The sequence below is a fragment of the Rattus norvegicus genome, chromosome 8 (assembly GCF_036323735.1).
Source record: "Rattus norvegicus strain BN/NHsdMcwi chromosome 8, GRCr8, whole genome shotgun sequence".
NCBI classification, from domain to species: domain Eukaryota; kingdom Metazoa; phylum Chordata; class Mammalia; order Rodentia; family Muridae; genus Rattus; species Rattus norvegicus.
This window is the reverse complement of record NC_086026.1, coordinates 63,504,915-63,532,741: the sequence shown is the minus strand read 5'-3', so window position 1 is coordinate 63,532,741 and position 27,827 is coordinate 63,504,915. Positions and strand designations below refer to the sequence as shown.

At 46.4% G+C, this 27,827-nt stretch overlaps 1 long non-coding RNA gene across 1 annotated transcript in view; it reads left to right on the top strand.

The window, feature by feature from the left end:
• Positions 1 to 174: 174 nt before the first annotated feature.
• LOC134480173 (uncharacterized) overlaps positions 175 to 27,827 on the top strand; it is a 45,888-nt gene continuing 18,235 nt past the window's right edge. Inside the window, exon 1 of the long non-coding RNA XR_010054396.1 lies at positions 175 to 27,827. This exon is cut by the window's right edge and continues 14,621 nt beyond it. This is a non-coding gene — a long non-coding RNA (uncharacterized LOC134480173).

The window sequence follows — 27,827 nt, the reverse complement described above, 5'->3', positions numbered from 1 at the left end:
CATTCAGAATGGACTGAAGCGTTCCTCTGTCAAGAGCAGAGATTATCTATCTGGGGAGGAAGTTTTGTGCATCTTAGTTCTATGCTCTGTGCACTCGTGGGACAAGAACGATCATAGAAGATTGTAGATGGTCGCAGGGTATGGGGAGAGAGAGAGGGGGGAGAAGGACCAGGAGGAGGAGGGGGAGGGGGAGAAGGAGGAGGAGAGGGAGGGGGAGGAGGAGGAAGCCACAGAGTCAAAAGAACCAATTCCACTATGAGAAGTTGCCTTCAGAGGATTTCCCTGAATACCTGCACTTTCCCAACCTCCCACCTTCTGTCTGACTCCAGCAAGTTGCCTCAAAAGTTGAGTTTTCTTAAACCTTTCCCAAGCCTAAGCAAAGGACCGTTTTTAACCCTCCAATTAAAAACAGGCTCCTTGGGGCCTGATTTCTCCTTCATATTCCCTAAACATGAACCGTCTGCATGGTTTCTTTGTACAAGGTGGGCTTCTTTCTTAGCCTTCTCTTTACTTCTCTTGGCCTCTTTCTCCTCCTTGGAGCTTCTCATTGCTATCCGATTGAGTTCCCACCCTGCTATTTTTCTATCTCTAAAAGTGATGCTTTTCCTAAGGGGGATGTCTTGTAATTTTTTTTTTCTTTTTAAGCAACAGCAGGGAAAATGATATGAGCAGACGTCTCTGCAAACATTCGGTTGACAAATTAATAGGAGCTCCATATACACACTCTTTGGGAAAAGGGTTGCTGCTTTCAGGGACAACAGTGGGAGGGGCTGCCAGAGGAGGGCTAGAGAAGCTGGGGATGATATTACTTAGACTGCAGGCTCGAACACAGGAGAGTCCAGAACTCAAAACCAGGAAGGATGTGGTAAGAATAGGCCCTGAAGGGGCATCTTCTTGCCAATGCCCCAACCCGTCGGCTGACAGGACAGCAAGTTCCACTCAATATTCCTCAACCCTCGTTCTGTCTTTCAGGGAGGCAATCTCTTATACAGAGAACACCAGAGTGATTTTTTTTTCTAGAACCCTTTATGACAGTTGATAGGCTAGAAGTAGCCTTCTTAGGAGTAGGGTCTGGGATGTAAGCATGATATGCTGGGTACATGGGGAAGAACGGATGGAGACTCCAAAGATGGCCAGGCAAGAAGTTGAGTTGAGGTTATAAAGTTGGCTCTCATTAGTCAGGACTCCTCAGAAGTCAAGGTACCTCAAAAAGCTTTGTATGGGTTTCCATGAAGAAAATGGTGTAAACGGGACTTTTACCCACAGGGGGCTCAAACCTCCCTTGTGGCATGGGTCTTCCAGGTAGACTGGAAGCACATTTGGTGGCAACTGGCTGTGCCCTGTGGGCTGGCATCCTACTGTCTTGTTGCCTGAATTGGTCCTACACTCTCTGCCCTTCCACAGATAGAGCACTACAAAGGCGCCTCGTTTTTCCATCTTCTCTGGGCATAGTTCAAATGTCACCTCTTCCACAGAGCCTCCCACGAATGCCCCATGGGAGATCAGTGTTCTCATCCCTGGGCTCGATAACCATTGGTTGAGTGCTCCCCTAAAACTTAGAAAAATATCTACACAGGACAGGCTGAGGACTGTGAGTGAATGGAGGGTTGTTAAGCCACCCAGGTTCTAAGTTAAAACAGCGGTACCTCCCCCTCCCCCCTTCTGTCAGTTACATCCCTGCAAAGGAGTTCTCTTGGAAATTGTCCTGGCATGAGAAAGTAATCGCCCAAACGGGCTTCTGACAGGCTTGCCTTGGCATGAGATGTAGTGTTTGGGTAGCCGTGGTTGAGCTTCTTGATCCCACAGCCATCTTTCTCTTCCCGCAACTGACTTGACGAAAGGCCGTGCTTGAAACAGCTCAGTCCTAAGGGTGGCCAGGAGCTATGGAGGCAGGAGTTGGGGGTGGTGGTGGCAAATGTCAAAATTTCTGAATGATCCTTGGTGTAGTAACTGGCCAACTTGGGGATGAGGATGGGTGACAGAGCCTTTCACCTTTGGGGCCAGCACATGCCTCGCCACATGCAAGAGGTTGAGACATCTGTCAGCTGGGCTTCTCCCGTAGGCTTTTCTTAAGGTCGCTTTCCATTGGGAGAAAAGGTAGTGTTTCACTTGCAACTTGTGGCAGGGCTATTGTTTCGGCCATACATTGATCCAAGAATTGTTTGTTCGTCACATAGGTGGTCACCTGGGCATACGATGCCAGCATACAAATCTGTTCCATAAGCTCTTTGCCAGGGGATTTGAACTTAGTTGGCAAGAGGGCAAGAAGCAGATTCCCACCCCATGTTTGTGAGTTGAGCCAGTCTACAGCAGCACCAGGCTGATAACACGTTAAGGTGTATACATGGGCAGTCTTTGTCTTTTTGGGGGGGTGGGAATGAGTGTTTATTTGCTCAGTAGAAAGTAATGTAAACCAGAGACCAGATGGAAGTCTGTCAGTGGTGGCAAGAAGCCCAGTTGCCCTTCAGACAGAAGTAGATAAGGTAGATAAAGCTTCAGAAAGAAGGAAGGGATCCTGCCTAAGCCCAAAGATCTTCACCTCAGTCTGAGGGCCTCTGAAACAGAGGTTTGAGGGAGACAAAAATGCCTTTGTTCACATCAGCAAACCTCTGCCAAGCTGGCGGTGTGGGTCTGACCCAGTCACCCTCTCTGCACAGGTAGGAAGCAAATGTCCAAAGAGCAGTTGTCAGCTCAGGTCGAGTTTCCTAATCCAAAGCAAAGCAGTCAGCCTGTTACCCTGAGGCAATTCTCTGTCTTGGACCCAGCTGCTGCTCTCACTTTCTCTGGGCCCGTAAGCTAGCTCCTCAAGCCCCCAGCTGAAGTGGGACAGGACAGCATTATTATGAGCAGTAGAGCAAATTTTGAGTCAACATGTTACCAATAAGAGTTCCTAAGGGAAAGGGGAGTCTGTGTTTCAGACACAATGATAACCATGATGGATAGAAATGAAGGGAACATTCTGGGCCTCTGCTCAACAAAAGAATTCCTTGAACTTAGTCCTGGAAATGGCAGAGCTGGGAGAGTCCTTAGAAATGCTCAACTCCACTTTTTTTCCCCTGTCCTAGACAACTGCTTCCATTCTACAGACAGAAAGTAAAGCAGATGGTGACTTAGGGGTGAATATACTTAGTGTTTGGAGCTGAACCAGGTGCTCCTGATCCCCACATGAATATTCACCAATGACAGCTAAAATCTGTCATTTGAGTTTAGAAAACTCTAGATACATAGGTCCACAATCTGTGACTGAATATGCTATAACCACCGGATCAGTCATTGCATTGTTTCAAATGCTGGTGAAATAACATTATTATTCATTGAACTTGTTCATGCAACAGTTAAAACAGGAAGTGTATACATTGTATTTTATATTTTTCTTTCATGGCACCTTTTTTTTTTTTCAAAATCCCTTCTACAAACTTAAGAAGACAAGTACAGAGTGACTCAAAAGAGGTTGGCATGCAACCTCAGTTTGTATAATTGGACAGACAACTTTATAATGTCAACTTGGGGTCTATCCTAAATCTGCAAGGAAGAAACCCTTAGTTTCTACCCAGTCTGTGCCTCAGCTGCTGGGTCCTTTCTGCTTTGTTCTGTGGACCAATTCTGTAGCAAAGAGTGGAGAGCTGGATTCAGAAGGCCCGTTATACCTCTACTCTTGCTTCAAGACACAGCTCAAATGTCTTCTCTGCGACGCTTTCCTGAGTCTTCTCCAACTTTTTAGTGTGGCCCAAATCCTTCCCTTGTCTAACACCATCTGGGCATCCTGCCCATTGTGTTCCATGACATTGTAAGATCACAATAACAGGCCCCACAGAGGCCTTGTAACTCCTGATCTTTCAGCCTCAAAGACTACAAGGAGAATGTGAGTGTCAATATTAGGAAATTGGGACACACACCAGGTAGAGTTGACTAGTGACATTCTGGGGGACAGACATATCAGGAAGGAGGGTGCAATGCCACGGGCAGAGCCCGTGTGTGTGTGTGTGTGTGTGTGTGTGTGTGTGTGTGTGTGTGTTGGGGGTGCATGGCAGGAAAGCCTTGTTGCAATTGAACAGAATGAGGTACTCTCAGAGCCTTGGCCTTGGAAGCCAGTCTTGGGAAGGGACAAGAGGTAGAGCAGCTTTCAGAATATACAGTCAGAAGGGCATTGGATGGCTGAGACGAACAGTAGAATGCACTCTAGCCCAGGGTGTCTGTAGCCCCTGCTAGGTACCCCCATCCTGGATGAAGGCAACCGATTTGGCATAAGGTTTGTGGGCTTTGAAGAGGCTGGTATGTAATCCTGAACTGGGGCATGGAGACATTGAGACCTGGCTTTTCTCTGTCTCTCTCTTAGCCCTCCTGTCAGCTAGCTATGAGGCCTTGGGTGGATCTGTTCCCTTTGAAGAGGCCTTACATAATGTGGATAACATAAATGCTAATGGTTACTTCTGGGATTGCAGGCTAGATGAGCCCAAGTCTCAACACAGATCTATTCACTCAGTGTCTCCAGAATGTCTCCTACCTGGTCCTTTCTAGTCATCTTTGAATTATGCTTCATAAAAACACAGGTCCAAACCCAACTGATATACTGGGATGAAGCTGTAAATTCTAACTGGGGCTGCTTAACCAGAAATATTTTTCTTTGTATGTTCAAAAATTACTTGCCTTTTTTTCAAAAAATGTGTATTTTGGAAATGATTTGAACACTGTTTCTTAATGATGGCTCAAATTTTAAAAGCAAGAATATAAAAAATAAATGCTGGTGGTGGAGGGGAGATCACTAGGAAATACCATTTTTCAATTTTTGCAAAGGCAAGAGAACTATGAACTCTGGTCTGTGTATCACAGTCATCTCATGGTTAGCAAAGGACATTGTAAATATTCAAGAGGGAAAAAAAGTAAAAAGGCCCAACCTTAGCCTAAAGGACAGGCTTTGCACATAATTCAGCTCTATGAAAAAAGCCTTCCTGGTCTATGTAAGTGCCAAGTTCATCTCTGACTGACTCGGTGACCTGGACTGGTGGAGGGGGAGGGAGTAGGGGGGGTCGCTTTGGAAATAGCATTACCTTCTGCTGAGGGCTGGCCTTAATCGGTGCCCTTTGTCAGGAAGTGAACATCAAGGCTCTTGTCACAACCATGTGCCATGACAACTTGGAGTGGCTATAGTCACAGGAGCCTATGAGGAAGGAAGAGGCTGGGATGTGTGATTACACCGTTTCTTTCCGATTTGCTTCCGGGCTCAGAATAAAGCCCTTTCCCCATGTTTCTGAAATTCTTGCCGCCAAGGCTTCTACTAGAATACCAGCCTGGGAGTTTTTTTCTTTTTAATTTTTTAAATAGAACCAGAAATCGTGCATTCTAGCCCTGCGCCAGTCTGAATTAGTGGAATTAGTGGCCTCTCTCACCTGCCATCCCCTCTTCCACCTCTCTGCCCACCCCCTTCCCCCACTGTCTGTGGCCAGCTTTGAAGCTGGGTGGCCTTAGCCCTTACCTCCCTGTCTCATCCCATCAGAAACAAAGAAAACCTCAACTGCTCGAAGCTCAGAGCCCCTTCTTGGCTGTAGTCCTCCTTCTGACCATGCTGCCTTGAAATCGGTCACACGCTGCTCCTTCCAGGGTCCTCTCGCCCGGCCTCTCTGGGTCCCGCCATAGTGCCATGGCAAGCGATGCTCCACCTCTTTTTCTCACTCTTCTCTCCACTCCCCAAATGCCTTTGCCATCAAAGTGGTGATGGGAGCCAGCCAACTCTCGTAAACCAGCCAGGCAGGGATAGGAAGGGCTCTCTTTTGATTTGCACTTCTTCCTCCCAGAAGAGACGGGTGGGACCATGCTTTAGTGATATCTGGCCGGGCGGAGGAAGCATGGGTCTTCCAGGGTTTGGACTTGATTTCCCTGTTTTGTTTTGTTTTCAATCCCACAGTTGCTTGGCTAATGCTAGCTTTCTATGTCCCACAGTAGCATCCCCTGAGAGCGTCTGGGCTCCGGAGTCTGACTATTGCATGCTTGGAGGATCTAGTACGATAATAAAACATAGGCCCCATGTTCACAGGGCTCAGGGGCTCATGAGCACAGGGGCGTTCCACTCTATAGCAAGGTGACTCAGTTTGGCAGGACCCCACCACCACCAGGGACAGCTACCAAAGACTGGAGCTAGAGGCAGATCCTGAGAAACCTTAAGGTGCGTGGCTGGGGTGCAGTGAGTTACGTAGAAGACCTCTGGCTAACTTTTTACTTGCCTTTCGGAATCCACCCCAACAGTATCAACAGAGAATAATGCACAGGGCTTCTTGGAGTAAAAAAAAAATCCAACAGCTTCACAAAATCCTATTGTAAAATTTGTGTTTTACCTCAAAATTATTACTTTTTTTTTTAAAAGAGCCTTGTTAATTCGCTTCAAACCCACTCAGCTGCTGAAGAATTTAGAGTATTCAGCTAGAGATCTTTGTAATGAACAAGAAACTCAATTATTCTAGCTGCATTATCCAACGTCTCAGGCATTCTTTGGCACAAGGGATTAAAGCACTCCCCCCCCCCCCCCCCGCAAATGGCAACACCATTTGAGACATATCCTACACAAGAGGTTTTTAACTGAATGTAGTTCCTTTTAAAAACAAGAGTTTTCCCCTGAAGAAACACTTTGTAGCCTGGTTCATCCGAGGAGGGATTTTTTTTTTTAGCTCGGGCTAACTGGCATTTTAAAATCATTTTGTGTAGATTTTATATAAATAGGGATGGGTTTTGCTGGGGCTGGACCTCCCCAAGGCTTGTTCCCACAACTCAGTAAATTGCTCCAGCCCCTTTTTATGCTTTACCCAGCACCTCCCTCCATGGCTCATCTTCCTACTCAAGATCACTTCATCATTCCCCACAGAGGCTTAGTCTGAGCTGTCCTGGGCATGTTCCTCCATTCAGGGCAGAAAAATCACAACAGCTGGAGCCTGGGGGAGCCTCCAGGCCTCTGTGAGAGAAAATGGTTTCTCTTGAGAAAGAGCTGCTTTCAAACCATGTAGGAAGGGAAGGACATTGTCTTTGTCTTTTCTCCCAGCATAAGTGTGTAAGCAGAGCATGCACTAGCCTGTGTTCTTTGGTGCAATTTAGAAAAAGGCAGCCCACCGAAACAGATACAAAACTTGACCAAGAGTAGAGAGACGGGATTTCCCTCAGAAGTGGTGGCTAGCCTGGTTAAGGAAGTCTACCCCACCCCCTTGGGTTTAGTTTTCTTCCCAGGTAGTTAAAATGCTGAAAAGGGAGTTGAGGGCAAGTGACTGAATCCATAAAAGTAAGATGCAATTGTTCAACGGCTGCAAATGCCGAGAGCTGTTTACAAACCTTCAGCTCCTTATGTAAGCCTCCTTATGGTGGCTTCTGCCACCATAGCCACTCCCATGACAGGCTGGACATGATAATCTCTCAGATCCTAGAATCGCATCGGAGATTAAAAAAAAAAAAAAAAGCAGACTGGTGATGTCTGCAAAATCATGGTCAGCAAGGAGCTGGAGTCAAAGGTGAGGTAGCCTCAATGGTTAGACCCAAAGTACGGTCTGTCCAGGGACAGCGAGCAGTATGACCTCGGGTTATCTTTGCCCCGGTGATGAAGAGTTGTGCAACTACTTTTACAAATCTGTTCAAAGCAGGTTTCTTCTCTGCCTTGCTCTCCTTTCTCGGGTCTCCCCTCATTCTTTGCCAAATTTCTCGAAAGAGTCCATGCTTGCTGTTTCAATGACCTGTTCTGTCCCCCCCTCCCCCTCATCCGGGTGAAGCAGATGGCTGAGAATGCAGGGTGTTTCTGATCGATGATGTCACTGGCTGGTCTTGTTCCCTGCCCTCAGAATGTTGGCTCACGGAGATCTGAGCCGATGACTTCCTTTGCTTTTTTTTTTTTTTTTTTCTCCTCCTCACACTGCCTCCCTTGGACTCCTGTTAAGCGACCATTCCCTGATTTTCCTTGTACTCTTGTGGCTTCCTTTTTGCTTCATTATGGAGTCCTGAGATGAGGCTCTCCCTCCTGCCTCCGATCAGACAATTGTCCCCGATCTCGGTCGTATCTCCTGTGTTGGGAGATCTGCCTGGGGATTCCAGTCTCACAGCTCTGCAATTGTCTCCCGTGTTTGTATCGTATGTTTCTGGCCCTTGCCCAAGTGTCTGAAGGTTACCTGTGGTTCCCTCAGAGTGCTTGGAGCTGTCACTTTCTCCTACAGTTTGTTTCTCCTCTTGGACACTCTAGAGACACATGAAGGACTTGAGGGGGAAGGTGGGGGTTCCACGTCTAGGCAGGAATCCTGGTTCTGCACTTTTCTATGCAGTCTTTGGAAATAGTCCTGCTTTCTCACGCTCCACAACGATACCATGCTCATCACTAAATGCTGGTCCTATTCCTGGTTCCTGTCAGCATGAACATTTCACCTCTGAAATGGGGTTGGGACAACGCAGCAGCTGTTTAACAGCACGTTTCTCCCCTTCCTTTATACTTCCTTGAGTCCTTGTAAGTTCTTTGGAACTATCTCTTACTTAGGTGTCTTCTTCCCACCTCTTAGGGAAGCTATTTTAGGCCCATGTATCCCATCTGTGGCCCCCGGGCTCTTTTCCTACTACCACTTAAGCACAGTTCTGAATGGAGCCATTCCCTTGCTCAAAAAAATAAAAAAAATAAATAAAAATAAAATAAAAAATAACCCTCAGTGCCTTCACTCTTGATTCCATAGTTTTCAAGGTATTATTTATTTTGGAGGGGGCTGTTATTTGGGTTTTTGGGGGGGGGTTGTTGTTTTGTTTTTACAATCTGCCTCAAATTTATTTTTTTAAACTAAATTTAGGCTGGCCTCAGTCAGTCACCTTCGGGTCTCTCAGTCAGGGATCTTTGGGGGTGGAAGAGGCAGTGCCCTATACAAAGGTAACCACTCTGGAGGTTAGGTTCGTAATCTTGGTTCCCCAGTGTCACTTCAAGTTAAATGAGTCTTCACCTACATGCAAGTGCTAGGCTGCTATCCTCAGGGCAAATGGGTGACCTCAGGTAGCTTAGCATTGAAGTAAAAAGGAAAAAACCCAAGAACCTTATAAAACGGGTGATTGACCTAAGCTCTCTTGAGTCAATAAACATGGTGAGGATAGGGACTGGGAGGGGAAAGGACTTGAAGCAACATGATAGTCCTTGGCTCACAAGAGACAGGCTCATTGTGTATTACCAAGGGTGCAGGAACCCTCTGCTGTTTCTATTTCTCGGTGCCAAGCATGTGCCTTGAAAAGCGTGCTTGCTATTTTGGGTTCGAGGTCGTTAGAACGACCTCTTTCCACAGAAGATACTAAGCGGATACAGAAACTCTTCATAATACCTGTCTAACTGGAAATTTGATGTTCAAGACAGAAGACTGGAGAGATAGCATTTTGGTGTTTTGGTTGTTGAATGAAAAAAAGAAATAAAAAGGAAAGGACATGACTGCTCCTAGGTATGCTCCTAGGAGGAGGGGGTTTATTGTAGATAAAAGGGACAGCATACCAGAGGGAGAGACTGGAGACATCTGAGAGTGTCCGGAGTGAACATGACCCTGAGCTGGGCCCTGTGAGGAGAGAACAAGAGAGGAGCTGCCAACCAAGAGGGGCAGCCTGGGACAGGAGACTGGCTGAGAGACTGGCATAGGCTAAATGACTGAGTAATATAGAGGCCAGAGGAGCTGGAGGGAAGGAAGTCCAGCCCAATATGTAGACTGGAGAGTTCAGGGCAGGGGTATGCCAGGCCACAGGTAGAGGCTAAGGGACTCTGGGAGAACCAGTTGGCCAGAGAGGTCTACTTTGATATGTTAATGGATGACTCAGCTTTTTGCCCTGGCTGGATTAGCCTGTCTTTGGCAGACCCTTTAGACTCTCTTGGAGATTAGAAACAGTAGGGGATTCCAGTAACCCTTATCTTTTGACGAAAAGGCATTCTTTTTCCATTTTTAAAGAGTTGAAACTCCCCCCCCCCCCCCGAAGCTCAGAGATAATTAAATGCAGGGGGTCTACTGTGGGTGTGCTGAGAATTCAGCGCTCTCAACTGTCCGGGTCCTCTGTCTACTCTTAGCAATGAACCCCCCCCCCCCATGGCTGCACTGGACTTTATCTTACCTAATAGCTAACATTTACTGAGTGCTTACTATGTGCCAGGCACTTTAAAGAGAAACAGTGCCTCATTTCTGTGTGGTTTCTGGGAAACTGAGCAGGAACCTAAGAAAAATAGAAACGGAGAAATGAAGGGTTTGTGGGGGCTCCTGGTGTCTGGGACCCACCATGGTACAGTTCAGCCTCAGCAACATGCCAGCCCTCCCCTAGGTCAGGAGTGGGCTGCAATTCAGTGGGTGAGCGGGAGCACGGGGGGGGGGAGGAGGAGAAACAGCAGACTGTGCAAGCTCCATTCTTGTCAGCCTCTGCTGAGCTGGTGTCAGAAGCACTGTTTAGGAGGCTGAGTAGGAAGAGGAGCCCACCCCTCACCCCCAACCCTTTCGACACAATCTCCCATCCGCCCCCATCCTCCAGAGTGAAATGTTTAGTGTGTCTTTTGTGAATACTGGTGGAGAATTTAACAGAGCGGTCTCCTGTTTACAAGAAGAGATGAAAAGACTCGGAGACCTTTCCCATAAGGGATGAAGAAAGAGTGGTCAGGACAGGATGCCTGGTTGTAGGGTAGGAAGAAAAAGGGGAACCGGAACTGAGAGCCCCGCGGGCTGACAGAGCCTCCTTCCTATGAAAGCACTGTAGAAGGTCTCATTCTGCCTTCAACAGCGTGGTGGTTATTTGCACCGTTTCTCGGGAAAGGGAAAAGAGTGAGGGCAAGAGAGCAGAGGGGGGGGGCGTCCCTACTGAGGAAAGTAGACTCTCAGAACACAAGTCCCAGGGCAGCAGGCAGGTACAGTGGCCCCAGGGAGTCTGTTCTGTGCCTAGATTTGTCACAGATGTGGCACAGGCAGTTACCACCCAGTCAGCCAGCCTCTCATCCAGGGGATTGTCCCTTAAAGTTATGGTTTTTTGAAAAGGAATTAAAAAAAAATGCTCTTGGAATCTTCTGTAGCGTCTTGCAGGATATTTGAAATGTAAATTTTCCTCATTAAAAAAAAAAAAGAAAAAAGAAATTCCACAGAAAGTAGGACTTTTCCAGACAATTGAGCATTTCTCACTGTCAGAGATTTGTGCCTGCCTCTCACTCTCTCACAGAGAGTGTTATTAAACCAAGACCTCTAGTTCTCTGCAGTAACTCCATTTCAGAACCCTTGCCCCAAAACACACACACACACACACACACACACACACACACACACACACACACACACACACACACACAGAGTTTGTTTACCTTCTGTTTCTCTTGGCAGTGCAAGAAAAGTGTGTGTGTGTGTGTGTGTGTGTGTGTGTGTGTGTGTGTGTGTGTGTGGTGCGTACTACTCTGCTGCAAAGCGGTTGCTGTTACCCTAAGAGTTGGCAAGGAAGCCTGGAAGACATTAGAATTCCTCAGTGAATCGGACAGGATGCTAAGCACAGGGCCAGCTGGGAGGGCAAAAGGCACAGTGATCCCCCATCTTGATTAAACAAATTGTCTTCACTTAGAAAGTTGAGAAATAGGGGTGAGCTTGGAGAGGCGGTGTCAACCCAGGAACAATGCAGAGTCCACCGCCAGGGCGGAGGAGGGAGGGGACTGTTGAACTGGGAGCCAGTTGTTGGCCAGGGGTTCTGACCAAGGCTTTTCTTGTAGAAAAGAGTGGGTATGGGAGTGTGAGTACGAGAGCAAAGAAGGTCAAACAGAACAAGAGCGTGGCGCGCTCTTTGTGGAAAGTGAAAGGGCAAAGCCGGAAGTCAACTAAATAGCCCATCTGGGATGAAGCCCGAGATGAACTCTTAGGTGTGAGACTCCAGGTTTCTGCAGGGCATCTTGAGGAGGACTGTGGGAAATCTTTGACTCAGCAGCAGCTGTAGAGGACTGGCGCTTGGCTCTAGGGATCGAGGCTTTATTTAACTCTCACTCCAGAAATGGGCAGGGAGTGGAATCACAATGATCGTAGGCACTGCTTTGTTGCTTCAGTAAGAATTGCTGTTTCACTGACGCAGGAACCCACAGTGAAACATTAGGCAGAGCTTGAGGAATCCTGTGGAAGATGGGAAGATGGGTTCGGGGAGGCAACTGAAGGAGTCAGACAGGGGTCCTGATCACCACAAGAAAACCTACGGGAATCAACAAACCTGGGCCCTCGGGGGTTCATAGAGACAGAACCACCAACCAAAGAGCATGCCCTGAGTTGGACCTAGGTTCCTTCTGCGCCTATTTAACAATTATGCAGCTGGGTCTTCACGTGGGACTCCTAAAGCGGGAGGAGCAGGGGCTTCTCTGACGGCATTACCTGTGTTTGGATCCTTTCCCCTAACTGGGCTGCCTTGTCGAGCTTTAATAGAAGAAGATACACCATAGTGTTAGCTGAAACTTGATATGCCAAGGCTGATGGATATGCAAGGGTGGCCTCTCCTTTTCTGAGGAGAAAGGGAGGGAGAGGGCATAGAGAGAGGAGAGGTGAGAGGGAGGTCTGACTGGGAGGTGTAGAGGGGGAGGGGGAAGATGCCATTGGGATTTAAATTAAATAAGTAATGTAATTGATAAAAAAATTGCCTTTCAGACCTGAGGTCTGAGAAAGTAACAGGATTGAATATGAAGATAGCATTTGTAAGTATCTAAGGAATGTCAGGGAGGAGAGGGGGGAGAGGCTGTCATCAGCATGCTAGGGATAGAAAGATGGGTAAGACTTGGCCCTTACTCTTGAGGGGGCCGTGATTGGAGGGTGGGGAGCTCTCAGGGACTTAGGATGTTTAGTTAAACACAGACAGCTTTGGATTCCTTAGTATTTTTTTTCTCCCGTAGTACCCACTATTTTATTCTTCCATGGAGACACTGAGCTTTTCAACAGCCCACCCCTTCAATCCAACCACCAAAGGCATTCACAGACTTTGGTTGTTTCTCCTTGAGCTGACATTGTTGGGAAATGACTGTTTGGGGAAAAAAGATCCTTTTTCTTTTGGAATTTTATGTAATATCTAGTCCGGCGTTTGAGGTGTTAAACTTCATTTTAAAAAATTCCACAGGAAGTAGGACAGACCCAAATAATTCGGCATATCTTTTTGTCAGAGATTTGTATCTCCTGATGTAAACAGCCAAGTTATGTAACAGCGACACAACCTCATAACACATTCCATAGTCAACATACACACAGAAGTCACCTTCTATCCCTCTCAACATGGAAATAAGTAGGAGTGTGTGTGTGTGTGTGTGTGTGTGTGTGTGTGTGTGTGTGTGTGTGTGTCCGCTCTGGCTGGTCACCAAGGGAAGAGAGCACTTCTGCTACATTTTTATAGTCTTAACCAGAAGAAAACCCAAGAGTCAGTTCTGTAATGGTGGGTTTATGGGTTTCACTGGACAATGGGAGGGAAAGAGGGAAGGAAAGAGGGCCCTTGAGAGTGGGTGGAGATTGGTCTGAGCAGAGTCGGGTGGGGAAGCTAGGCTCTAGGATGTGGCATAGGTGGGTGTCACAGAGAGCATACTCATACTCAGTAACAGCTGATTTGCACAGAGCAGTGGCACCAAGGTCACATGCAGAGACTCAAGGATCCAGAGAAGCGAGACTTACAGGATCCTTAACAGTGGTGCCTGCAAAACCTGATGGGGCCAGGTGTGAAGATACCTTGACTTCAAGTCAGCCCAGGGTCCTGCTTCCTGTTCACTTCTGAGCAGACTAGCCCCACCCCGATTTGCCAGAGAATGGGTCTCGAGTACCGTGGGCTCACTTGGTGCCAGCCCAGCCTGTTGGAAATGATGCTGTTAACTTGGTGGCTATCTTCAGCCACCTTGTCTCCTAGTTAGAAAGTGACCATTTTCTCTTTCCTTGAAAGATACAGTCTTCATTATTCTGGTTGGGCATTGGTCCAAGGGTCTGGGAAGGACAGGGTATTAATAAAGTGAGAAAGTCTAATCCATTTCCTAGTTAATCTCCTAAAGGCTTGGCCTTGCCTTTTCTTTCTTTCTTTCTTTTTTTATTAGTGTATGTTGACTCTACAGAACAGGTTTCATTATGACATTTTCATACATGTATATAATGTATTTTGATCATATGCACCCCAAAGGACTTTACTTAGTCTGGAGCCCATGCCTATGTGTAGCTAGTGTCACTGGGTGTGCAACGTATGGGATATGGAGGTGAACCCCTCCAGCTGGCCTCCCATTGGTGCCACCCTAGGGATTACAGTGTCGGATGTGATGAATAAAAAAGGCTCCTTTAGCCTTGTAAGCTTGGGGCAACAGCATTTTTGGGGCCCTCCACAGGCCTCCAAGGTCAGAATCTCTAGGACCTGCTGGAACTTCCATTTTTAACCCTGACATGGGTGAATGGTCAATGTCTTGCCTGTAGTTAAACCACATCTCTCCTGAGCACAGGTCCCAAGCCTTTTACTGCCTCTGGTGTGTGACTTTGATCAACCTTCCAATAGGAATCTGTATGCTTTCAAACGGGCTAATTCTAAAGAACAAAAAGTGAGAACTCCCTGGCTTGCAGTCAGGCGAGAGCCTTGCCTTTTCTTGAGAAGGATTCTTCTTTTTCTTCTAAGGACAGTGTTCTTACATTGGGGTACTTGGATATGCCTGGTTAGGATATATGTAGTTTTGAAACGCACCCCATATGTCATATGAAAGTATTTTGTACTCTGCTGGATAGAGACGAAGATTCACAAAAGAATCAAGTCTTCCAAGGAGAAAAATCAAAACCAAAATAAAACATAACAAAACCAAGTGTCCAAATGTAATTTGGACAGAGCAATGCAATTTGCTGCTACTTGATTTTTTGTTTTTTTTTTTGTTTTTTTTTTTTTTTATTCTGCTTTGGTTTTTTGTTTTTGTCTCTGCTCATTCCACTAATGATGTGTGTCCTCCAGGCTTGTTGTTTGGTGTATACAGGAAGGGAGCATGTGTGTGTGTGTGTGTGTGTGTGTGTGTGTGTGTGTGTGTGTGCTCGCGCCTGTGCGTGTGTGTATTGGGGAGACTGGCGAGTGTTCCCTATCCACAGATGAACCATGACTGAGAGGACACATAGGTAGAGGGTGGAGGAAGACAGGAAGGTGACTGCAGAGGTCAGGAAAGAGGATGAAGATAGCTTTGGCGGATAAGAGGGGACTTTTGCAGGTTGTAGCTGTTGTGCTTTGCAATAAAACACCACTGTTGGCTTATAATTGCCTCACGATTAGTAATTACCTTGTGTTTTTCTCTTGAGGATTACAAGAGTGGTTCTGGTGGAATATTTTCATGATTGAGAGTGCACGAATGTGTCTCATGAGGGTAGACCCTCATAAGAGGACATTTGGCTTCTCTTTTTCTCCCAAAGTCCCCTCACTACCACATGGCGGTCCTTCTGATTTCCAACCTCATGCTTTGTGTTTTTTATTTTTTCTCTAAGCAAAAGACTCACACAGGAGCACAGTTAACACCTGGGAATTGTCAGCTAGTAACTGGATGTGAATTACCAGCTGTGAAGAGGGCCATCCAGAGCCAAATGATCCCGCAGAGGAACACCATGGCTCTTTCTCCAAGAAAAGTGGTGAAATTGAACTGTGCTGGGTGCTTATTAAACCTTGATCCTTTGTTACATTAATTATTACACAAACTGCAGTGCAAGAGACTTCCTACCTCAAATGTCTAGAATATAAAAAAGGAAAGTTGGATATCTATGATGATTCTGGAGCTCATGGTGGTTGGGATGCTCTATGCAGTCTTCAACCTGGCAGAGGCTGTCTCCAATAGCTTCCTGGCAGAGGGTGGGCTGCTGCTCCATTGAATGACAGGTCTGCTGCCAAACTGTTAGTGAGCTAAAGTTCGGGGGTTTGACTGAAGCAGAAGACATTTTCTGTGATGGAAGTGGAGAGGGCAAAGGAAAGGAGACGAAGATCACCTTTCCTCAGGCTCAACAGTTCATTAGACGTCGTCTGACTTGTCCTTGAGATGGATTCTGCACAAGTGGTCGGTAACACTTGAGAAGAATCTGGGTGGGAATGGAAGGGATTAGAGGTCTTAGCTGAGTAGACAGGAGCAACCGGTGCCTGAAAGATGATGGCCTGCATGGTCCTTGACAGATGGCTGAGATCAGAGAAGGTAGCTGTGATCCTGTGTCCTGAGGTCTGCTCCTCTCTCTCTCTCAGGAATTAGAATACTAGAGGTTTCTGGGGGACTTTGACAAAGGTTTTGCAGAGCCCTGCAAGGCAATTAGCGCAGGGAGAAGCTCACTAAGGGCTCTTTGTTTGGCAGGAGCTGCCATCCCTTGGAAGAGTGGACCCTTGCTCTTACTGGGCCTATCGTTGGCCTAGAGTTCAAGTGGAGTCATCATGCTTTGCTTCCCCACGCTTCCTCAACCCTACTCTTTATTGGTTGCTTTTGGGGTGGGTGGGGCTGCTCCAGAGCAAGTCCTCTTTTTCTTTCTTCCCTCGGTCTTTGGCTTCTAAGAGTAATTTCTGCCCAGCAGTGGCATCTGGGAGGGTGAAGTTGCTTGAAATAAGCAACCTTACATTGGCAGGGACTCTGCTTCTACCTGTTTCTCTAGAGGCTTTAAGAGGGCAGCCTAAACCTTTGAAGCATTCTCCATTCTTAACTAGATGACTATGTTTCTCTTCAATCTGTTCAGACTCTTCTGGGACCCACTTTCAAGAAAAATAGAAACAGAGTCACTACACGGGAGTCTTCCCAGGGCACAAAGGATCCTTCCTTCTAGCTAATGAAGGGATGTCTGATCCTTCCTAGAAATGCTGCCGGTTGGGTTGCAACCAAGGGTTAAGTGTTTGGGGTTGGGGGTGGAGACTACCAGCAATTGAGGAGTAAGTAATAGCACCAGGATCTTTGGGTTCAGTTGAGAGTAACATCAGGGAATGTTGGCTTCTCCGGTGCCTGACTGGCATCTCTACAGAGAATGCCTTGGTGCCTGATGTCACTGCATGTACCGTCTGTTTGACCTGGAGATGGGTGATCACTGTTCTGGGTTCCTATGAGGTACAGAGCAAGTACCACACTCTTGGGACAGGGAGAAGCAGCTTACGTGGGTTGGGTAGATTTTCAGCAGTGATGGGCTGGCTTGGGGTGCGGGGAACTCTGTGATCCAGGTACCCATGGATAAGTAGCCTGTTATACAACAAGAATTGAAATGACAGTGGATCATACTTCTTCATTGTACGATGTTATATTGGTAATAAGACATTTATTAGGAAGCTTCGAGTTGGAATATTTGCCAAGCTTATTTCCTTGGGTAACCTCAGGTACTAGCAACTGGATGGGTCTTTCCTTGCATCTCCCTGCTTCGACCCAGGCAGAGGAGAGCCTGTGGCCTGCCAATGTCTTGAATCCAGGATGGCGCCTCAGTTACCTCTTGATAGGCAGGAAGTGGCCAAGGGCAGGTAGCTGCTCTAGAGGTAAGGTAGACAGATGCTCTGGAGATGGATGCTGAGATTCCTAAGTGAACGGTCACCAGACAGGGAAAGGCAAACCAGAGCCAAACTGGAGAGGCCAGAATCAATGAACAAGAACGGCGTGTGCTCTGTCTGAAACACCAATGTCTGCAGAGCTAGTTTCTAATGGAGGACTGACTCGCACAAAGTCCAGTGCAAAAGAAGAGTTGCAATTCCCGACTCTCCCCCCTCTATTTCTCAGTTGACCTGTCCAGTAATGTATACTGGCATTCCAATGCTAAATCCTCTGCAAAGGACTAGCAATTGGAGAGAGGGAAGGTTAAGATAATTTCTGCCCTCATGCTCGCTAATGTCTTCTTCCTTGACTTATCAAGCTGCCTTCTCATTTTTACCCATTTGAGAAACGTCATTTCTCCGTTTTCTACCCCAAATCCCTCCAATCTCTGATCTCTCTCTGTGTGCTCCCAAGCCTCTCTAAAATAGCAACCTAGGAATAAACAAGCATGGGCAACTAGAAAGGGACACAACACACACAAAAGAGGACATCTGTTTGACACACACCTGTGTTCATTCTGTGACACTTAAATGCTGTGCCCATTCATAGTGTGAGGTGGGAGAAATCACCATTTCCCTCTTGTAAGTCCCACCCCCCCCACCTCTGGGTGTTAGATGACTCACATTTTTACCTGGGTAATTTTTCTCTGCAGGGATGTCTCTGTGTAAACAAGTTCAAACCCATTGTGTGCTGTCCGTTTACTTTGTAGATTAATGATGGGACATTACAATGGTTGGGACTGAACTGTGAGCTGAGAAGAGGACCTCTTCATCCCCAGTGTAGGCTCCCATGCAATTCCTTAGCCTCACCTCACGTCTTTCGTACAGTACATTGACTGCTAGATATTTACTGATTAATAATTAAGCTCAAGGCATGAAAGCCTATAATGATAAACTTATTAGAGGCTAAGAAAGGGAAATAATAACAGCAAACAAACTCAAGAGCTAAGGTATTCTTTTCATCTCTTACATCCTCCTCTTCTTCTCCTCCTCCTCCTCCTTTTTTCTTTTTTGAGACAGGGTCTTATTGTGTAGCCCTGGCTGGTATAGGACTGCTTTGTAGACCGGGCTGGCCTTCAACTCATAAAGGTCCACTTGCCCCTGCATCCCAAGCTCTGGGATTAAAGAGCCACCATGCACAGGCTTATTATCTCCTACCTTGATTTCATTTCCAAGACTTTGGTGTTTTATGTGCAAACATTGTTCTCACCTAAGATCCGGGGGCCGAAGAGACCTTGAAGAATGAAAGTGGAAGAGATGTTGGAGAGAGCTGCATTATGCAACCGAGCAGAGAACTGCATTATGCAACCGAGCAGAGACTGCTTGTGATTAGCCCCTTTTTGCCCCAAACGTTCCCAGCCTTACCTGTTTAGGAGCTTGTCACGATGCCTTTCAACTGAATGTTAAGAAACTCGGATTTTCATTTCTTAGTATTCTTCCTGAGATGCAAACATTACGTGTGTGTTACATTTGGCTAAGAGTTAGCTTGAGAGGGACAGTTTCTTTTTGGGCAAAATTACCATGAAGAGACTAAGACCCACTAAACCCAAACCTTATCAACTTAGCCAATTGTATTTGTACCTGCCTTTTGGCTAACCTACGTTTGAATACGAAGTGTGTGTGTGGGGGGAATAAAAGGTAGAATCTTTTACATTTGAGTCGAGCCTTTACTATATGTATATAATATATATGCATATATATACATTTGCATATACATATATGCATATATATATATATTCACACATCCTTAGAATTGAATCAGTGCACCATAAAAGTACCTGTCTAAAGGCTCAGAATCAACTTATGTTTTCTTAAGAATAGACAGCATTTTTCTCTTAATTTTCGTTTGGAAAATACTAAAGTAGTTGACAATTTCCACACATATTCATACTCAAAACTGCACTCAAGTTTGCTCAGGTGTGTGTGTGTGTGTGTGTGTGTACACACACGTGAGTGCCTACCGCTGTGTGTTTTAAACCATGCATTTAGAAAACCTGTCTGGGATACCACAGAGAGTGAAAGTTTGAGTCTTTGGATAGTGTAACCCCATCAAAAGGAGCCTGTGGCTCCACTCACTGTTCACAGAGAGTACGCACAGATCTTTTCCCCTCCTTGTGGTCAGTTTTTTTTTTCTTTGTGATCGGTAATTGGCTTCTCTTGGTACGCTGAGATCTATTACAAAGCCAAACATTCAGAGGCCGAGATGAAATGACACAATTTGGTTATAATTTATGTTGGCCCCTGACATATATATTTTTTTTAATGATTTGGTCTCTAAGCAACTGATCTCTTAGCAACAAGAAGCACCTTTATAAAAGATGGCACACAAAGAGTGCCTGCAAGAAAAGCTATCCGGTTTCTAAACGGCTGCGCATCATTAGCAAAACTCACCACCTTCAAGAGTCCAAAAACTAGAAGTGACCAGCAGATCCAGGTAACCACGCTATTTGCACATTTTCCTGGAAAAAAAAAAACAAACCTCATGCAACTATTGAAGAGGACAAAATTCTCTGAAATATACTCATTTTATTAGGTCTTAGTTGTTGGTCTTGTCTAACTTTTGATAAGAGAATGTAATCTTTTCAATAACTGCTTGATTATTTTTTTAAAAAAATACGTTGGACATGGATTTTGTAATCAGAAAACAGCTCTCTCAAAACAATCTCACTGGTGCGAGAAGAGAAGAGGGGAGCACTTTCTCTTTTGCAGAGTTTCATTCGAAGGAACAAATGCTCTGTACTGTGGGAGACGGACGTGCAAACTGTCTCACCCAAGCCACGCACACAGTGGTGAGATAAGTGTGTTTTTAGAGTCTTGAAATATTTAAAGAGTAGCAGAATTGTTTTACTTCTTTAACTTCAGCTGTTTGCTTGATTCAGTGTCAATTCCATTTGTCAGAGACAGTAAGGTTGTTTTCCCCCTCCCCTTCAAAACACAAAAGCAAGCATTTTTCCCCCCATTGGTGTTTTTAAAAAAAAAAAGGTACATTCCTGAACTAAAAATAGTAGAAATTATAGCCATCTGTGTCGTCTCGCTTGCTTTTTCCAGGTAACTAAAAGTTGATGTTGAAATTCTTTCTAGAAAATTAGAGTTAGAGAAGAGGAACGATTATTTCATTGGTAGCCCTTTAATTAAGATTATGTAATTATCAGCCCAATTTGGGGGCACTCGATGGGCAGGAAAGGGAGAAGTGGCTTGTTGGGAGGTTGGGTGGGGGCAAAATAAAAAAGAATCTTCATGGAGCTTGGAAGCAGCTCTGAATAGAGACACCACAGGCAGAATACAGAATGCCACAGACTGAGAGAGATGAGTCGGGATGGTGATGGTGACTTTTGGTTTCTACGTGAACTGCAGCACCTTCTCTAAATCAAATCATCTGCAGACAGTTTCTAAAAACGAGAAAGGGGGGGGGCAGATAGGTTGGAGGGGGTACATAGCTTGGATCAGGAAATCCCAAACCAGGACAATGCCTGAAGATTTGGGCGGGATGTCTGTCCCTCTGAGTACCCCGAGAGCACATCGTTATGCCTTGTGTTTTTGTCTGTGCTAGCAACTCCAGGCAAAACTCCTTCCTGTGCCGGCTGCAAATCGGGAGTTAGTAACGTGTGAATTCTGAGTTGCAGAAACTTTAATAAGCAGTATACTGTGAATGTAAGGAGGACCGCATAGTCTTCCAGGGCTAAATAATCTCTGAATTTCTAGTGCAGTGTGGGCATGGTTGTAAAAAGGCGTCTTGTGGTTTCAATGCTAAGGAAAAGAGATAATTCTATTGTATAACATGCTAGGTGTGTTTTCAGTTTCAAGTGCTCTGCGGTCTCTTGGACACCGAGGAGGTTTAGGAGAGAGAAGCAGAAAAGCGGTAGTAACATTTGTAGTGCAGGTGCCAGGGGGTTTGTCATTGTTCTTTTGAGATGTGTTGGTTGGAGCCATGGCTGTTCACCCCGAGGGTCATATCTTCTGAGTTTTTTGTCTATGCATAAAGGTGACAGAGCTTGTGGTTTTGGCTGATTTGGTGAGCCTTTCTTTCACTAGGACGGACAAACAATTGCAGGGTTTGAGATCTACGTTTGAAACACTCTGAGCAAACTGGCTCAGGCAGACCTTGCTCTGTAGTCTTGAGAGTGCGTTTTGGTCATTTTGGGCACACTCCCTTGTGCGTGCGCACGCATGCACGCACGCACTCACGCGCGCGCACTAATGAATGGTCTCAACGGAAAAGAGAAATGTCAAAGGGAGGCACAAGAGCTCACCGGGCAAAGGAAGAGCTTTCATTTCAAAAACTGAGGGTTTGCACCACACCCGTGTCTCCACACCCTAGACAAGCTGAACAGTTACTTTGCTGAAAACCCCAGGCTTGGGTCAGGTGTGAGGTGAGGAGGGGTAAGGGGGGCAGTTACAAGGTCCCCTGTCATATTGCTGTGAGGAGGTACCGTATAAGCTACCTTAAAGTCAAAGTTAACGTGGTCAGCCTGTAACTTGACCAACTGCTATACAGTCAGTCAGTCAGTCAGTCAGTCAGTCAGTCAGTCAGTCAGTCAGTCTTGGGCAGCAATGCCTCCACCGTCTTCAGCAGGCCATGCCTGGCATAGCACAGTCTTTCTGTGGTGCGAGAGAAACAAGAGCTATAACTGGAACAGCAGCTTTGGCCGAGGCACCCAGTGAGCGCTGGGCAGCTGCTGAAGTGACAGTTTTGTTTAATCCTCACAACAACTGTGTGGAGGTATAGGTGTCTCCATTTTACACACATGTTAAGTAAGCCAGGTTCAGCAGTTTGCCAAGGAGTCCCCTAAACGGCGAATAGCAATATTGGGAGTTAAACACAGGGCAGTCTGACTCCCAAGCCTGTGAGATTTTCTTGAGCCAATGGCGAGCTTCTTCTCAATGCCGTTGGAACAGTCCCTCTTAGTAAAGAAAAGGCTCTAGGAACTGGGCTGGAGGTGGTGAGCAGGGCATCTTCACACAGAAGAAATCCCTTTGGGAGGGATGCGGGTCCTGGGCTTTCAGGGGCTGCCTCAGTCTATGAACTGGAGGTGGACACTCAGTCAGGCTGTGGCAGCGACAGCCACGAGCCATGTTGCCATTCCTTGCCGTGATGTACGTCTCAAGTGTAGGACTCCCAGGGGGCACACTTTCTGGGAGAGCTGCCTGAGGCAGGCCTCCCTCCCTGATGGGAACCCTATCCCTGGAACATGACAGCTGAAGGCTTCTCCTGCACAGAAGGTGCAAACTAGGTCAAGTGGCATGCCACCTAGGGAGAGCGTGGGAATGGAGGGAAGATCTGGGGCTGGGTGGGCATGGCTGTGGGGAATGGAACAATAACGGAAAAAGCACGACTTTCTTCTGAGGTCACTATTTCACACTTAGAAGATGGTGGTGTCCTGTCTCCTTGGGCTTACAGGATTGCCCTCATCCCTCTGGACCCTTCAAATGCCCCTGACAAAGGATTTGGTGTTAGCAAGGTTCTCTCAAGAGCACCCTCCTGAAACGGTTTCTGGGTGGCAGAAGGCTGGCGGGAGAGGGCAGGCAGGGCAGGGCAGCTGGGATTAGTCCGGGAGACAACCACACATGCAACCCTATTTCTTTTGATCTTACATCAACCAGCTCAGAGACTTGGGCGGTCTTGCTTAAAGCCACAGATGGTTCGTGTAGGTGTAAGAGCCCTGTGGTTTTTCCTTCAGTCTGGGAAGGATGATGGTTCATATGGGCAGAAGAGACTCTGCAGTGTTGTACAGATTCCCAGTGGTTTGGGCGGGGGTGGGGAGGGTGGACTTGGCGTGATCATTGAAGTGAATGCAGGTGAAGAACTTCACCTACCACATTCGAATCCATCTCAGTAGGAGGGTGTCTAGGGGTTGCCAAAGGTACAAGGGACAACCTGCCCCTTTCCCAGTTCCTCCCTTGCTGAGCCCCACCTGTGGACACTTGCTCTGGCCATATGCCAGAGAGCTTAGGAAGTCTGAAGCACTTGCTTACTGGTACTTTTTACTTTTGAATAAGAACCGTCCTTGTGCAAAACTGGGCAAGAAGTCTTGCTTCCAGTTTCCTGGGACTCTTGTGTCTGATGATAGACGCTCTTCCCTCCTTGTGTTCCTGCCTGGTGTGTGGTGCTATGACACATATGCTACACGTGCGCTGACACCCTGTGAGCCTTGCATGGCATGCGTACGTAACTCATGCTGCATCCCACCAAGAAGTGCACACCAAGCCTCCTTTTATCTGACAATGCTGGGCAGAAGAGGACCGCTGAACTTACTCTAGTCCTTGAATATAATATATCACTATGGATCCTGGGAGCTGACTTGGAAATTGCATAATTTGGACTTCCTGTTTTGGAGCTGAGAAAACTGAGTTAATGGTTCTCACGCCTTGGATTAAAGGCTGAAGATAGAATCCAGTTCTCTTGGCTCGGCGCAGTCCAGTGCTCCTTTTCCTCTGTATGATAACAATTGTAATTCCTTTGAGAAGGGTAATAGCGTAGGCCATTACCCGGGTTTTAAAGACAGGAAACGCTGGGGGCATGATTAGGACAAGGCTACTTAAAAAAGTACTATTAAAACTGTGAAGGTGATTTGGCAACCCTCCAAAATTAGTCATCCCCATTTTGTCTGTTGAACATAAATGTGGGGCATCATATAAAAATGAAGGCAGTGGTGTCCCCAAAGAGCTCTTCAGCCTGTTAAATCACACAGTTTTCCTCCCTGTGTGAATTAGCAAGCAGAAGAGGAGGTGGAGTGCTCCCTACTGCTAGGAAGCCTAGCATCCAAACCGATCATTCATTTATGTAATCTGCAGAAGAGAAATAAGCATGCATCTGCGTGTTTGAATTGCAGAGCCACAACCCATATCACAGATGTGACTGTGGAAAGGGTGCTATCAGACTGCCTTCCTGTTGGAGCAAGTTTCCTTCCTACAGACGGTTTTAATTCCCTTGTTTTTGAGTCTGGCACTCTCCTGGAGGAGGATGGAGCATAAAGGGGTGTGTGTGTGTGTGTGTGTTGTGGGGGGGTGGGTTGCAGAAACTCTGATGACTATGCCAAACACCTGAGCTGTGAAGTCATCAGCATTGGGCTCCTATGGTCACTTTGTGTGTTGACACCATTGTATAGATTTAATATTGATGACCTGGCATGTTGGTATTCTAAACACCTTTTTTTTCTCTTTTTTTGCACATGAGAAAGCAGAGATTTGAAGAACAGAGGGTGACACCACAGAGTGGCATTTGCCCTCAGCATGTGCTGGCGATACAGAGCTAGATAAGACATGGTCCTTGTCTTGAAGAAGCTCAACCCCTAATGACGCTTGTGTCTAATTAACTTGGGGACTTGTGTTATTTAAGAATCAAGCCCAGTTTAATGGTGAGGTTTTTAAGTAGATACTAAAAAAATATTTTGGAACACATTCTGAAGGTTGAAAGCGGTCTGACAGAAGATCTACACCGGGGTATGAAAATGTAGACCTAGTGTTTGAAAGGTGGGCTGGGGAGGGGTATAGGGCCTGTGGAATAAAGGCAAGAGCACAGAAGAGAGGAGAGTGGTGGCACATGCGGGTAACCCTAGCATCTGGTAGGTAGAAAAAGAATTGCTGCATGGTTGCTGCCAACCTGGTCGTTCTACCTAGTGAGTTCTAGGCTAGTTAGGGCTACATAGTGAAATCCTGCCTCAAACAGACAAACAAACAAACAGAAAAACGAAGACAAACAAGAAAAACAAAACTCAAAAGAACATGGGAGAAGTGGTCAGGCCTCACGAAGGACCAGGAGGCTTTACGGTTCCTTCCCTTAGCTAAAGGGGTTCCAGTTGGAGGGATAACCCAAACAATGAGCTTGTCATTGGGTTAGCTCTCCGTGTGTGTGTGTGCGTGTGTGTGTACAGACAGTAGCCCAGATAGTACACCTGTGATAGAGCAGAGAGAGGAAGACAAATAAGTACAGTTTCATGAGTAGAGGTCTCAAGGCTCAGCTGTAGAAAAGGGTGGAAGACGGGCCCCTAAACAGCTACATCAGCAAAACGTCTCAGCTCTAGCTTGGAGGACAGCTCCATGAGTGTTCAGATGGAGTCTTTACTTCAGATAACCTTTTACCTTCCATATATCCCAGCACCTCCGGAGACTGCCCACAACTGGTTGGGAGGGGAGACTGCCCTCCAGGTTGGGAGGGGAGCACATAGAAGGGAGTGGCTGGAGATCGCAGGTTGGCTCTCTCCACTCTTCTGGGAGTCTTTCCTGCAGGTAGTCACAGCACTTGGCAATATAAAACACTTACAGAAAACTCCTAAAAGCAGCAGTTTGGATTTGGTGAGTGGAAAGAGGGGATGCATTGTAATGTTTGTTACTGCAGGCTCTTGACCTTTCTTTGTTCTTTTGTTGTGCGGTGGTTTTTAAATATCACCAGATTGTGTGCACCTATTAAAAATACGTGCAGAGGAAATTGGTTTTGTCTATCTGACACTTTTTTTTTTTGAGACAAGGTCTCACCATGTAGCCTGTGGCTGGCCTCGAACACACTCTGTCGACCAGGCTGGCCTCAACCTCACGGCGATCTGGCTTCCTCTGTCTCCTGAGTGCTGGGATAAAAGGTGCAGCACACTTAGATGCTGTCAAACTTTTTAAATGGTTGAGCTTATCAAGAATGGCCCTAGTCACTGGGGATAGCACCTAACCTCAGACTAATTTCTGAGAAAGCAATGGAAGGGGCACAGTGGTCAGCTGGTGGAGAGGGAACCGGGGGACAACAGTATCCTCAATGGAAAGAGGAATGTGGGCTTTGCTGTCTGTCTGGGTGGAATTGGGGTGAGCTCGTTGGTCCACAAAGTTTAGATTTTGTAAATGTGCTTATCCAAGTAGGACTCTTCCTTGGAAACATTAAACACACTGAGTCTAAGGAAAGACTTCTGGTCTTCTGAGGGTAGAGGACATGTAAATCAAGTCAGAAGGGTCATTTAGATATTCATGTATTAGAATTTCAAAGTTACTGTAATGGTTTCATGGGGATCACCAGTCTTGGGAAAGGAAGTCAAGACTTTCCAGGAGCTGGAATAGTGACAGGAGTTTGGAGAGGTCTTGTGGGGTACTAAGGAGAGGGGCAATGTAGCCTTGGGACTGTAGACAGCCAACTCTGCTAGGTTAGCTAGGAGGAGGGAGACAAAGATAGATAAAAGTGACCCAGAAGCAAGTTGAGCTATCCCATTTTTGGGAGATGTTCTCTTGGAAGGCACCAGAGATGTGCAGGGTGTTGTGACTTGCAAACAGTTCATCAGACAGAGTAAAAGAGGAGGACTCAGATGCCCCCAGAAAGCAACTTGGGTAAATGGGAAGCTAAGAAACCAGATTATTGGCAAGCAACACAGGAGGAGAGCAGCCACGAACCGTATGCTTACTGAATGAAAGCCTGAAGATCTGTCCTCTACAGAGGTCACGTGTGGATCCTGACTGCCTTTGAGGCCTGGAGATGGTTAGCTTGAGGTGGGTGGAGAAGTCATAGAGACTGATAGGAGTTAGCCATTTCTTAACTGTGGACTCATATCAAGGAAACAGTGTCAACTTGATATTTAAGATGGATCTACCTCTCCTTATTGTACACGGTATTTTTTTTTAATCACTTGAGAGATTGACATGTGATAAAACACCCACCAAATGGCGGCAGGGGTGCATCATAAATAAAGTTCTACACATTAACTATTGCTTAATCTGTGTTTCTCGGAGTCTCTTCGCTGTCTAGGGACTCCTTGAAGTGTTTGTTGTTGGCTTGGTAAAGAGAGGAAGACAAACACTGACAGGAGGAGCTTCAGTAACCCCAAGGCCTAACTCGCACAACAGCACTAGAGTCTCACGACAAAGGTTTAAAATGGGAAAGGGGAGTGAGGGGAAGAAGTACTGGGCCCCCTCGGTGAGCTTTTGCAAGACTTCAGCATATGGGGTTGGTGTATGAGATCCAGTTTTGTTCCGAAGACTGCTTGCAGTCAATTGGGATGTAAAAGTTAAAAATTTCAAAACCAAGAATTACAAAACAAAACACAGCGAGCTGAGGGATGCACCCTGAAGAATACACCCCAGACGGCAGTGCAGGTCTGAAACCTGTGGGAGATGGGCTAGAGCTTTTTGGACAGCCTTAAGCAGTTGCCATGTCAAAGCCGTCTGCAAGAAGAGTCCTGTATTGACTGGAATTGACTGCCTAGATTATTGTAATTATCAAACAGTATTAAGTGCCAACTAGCTTAACCGGAAATGAAAAGAGGTTTGATGGGCCTCTCTATGAAAAAAAGACGTAACCTGGGACAGCAAGCTCATTTGAAAATGTGCATAATGACTAGTTACCAGGAAAGTGACGGCTGAGGCCCGAGGATGGCTACGAC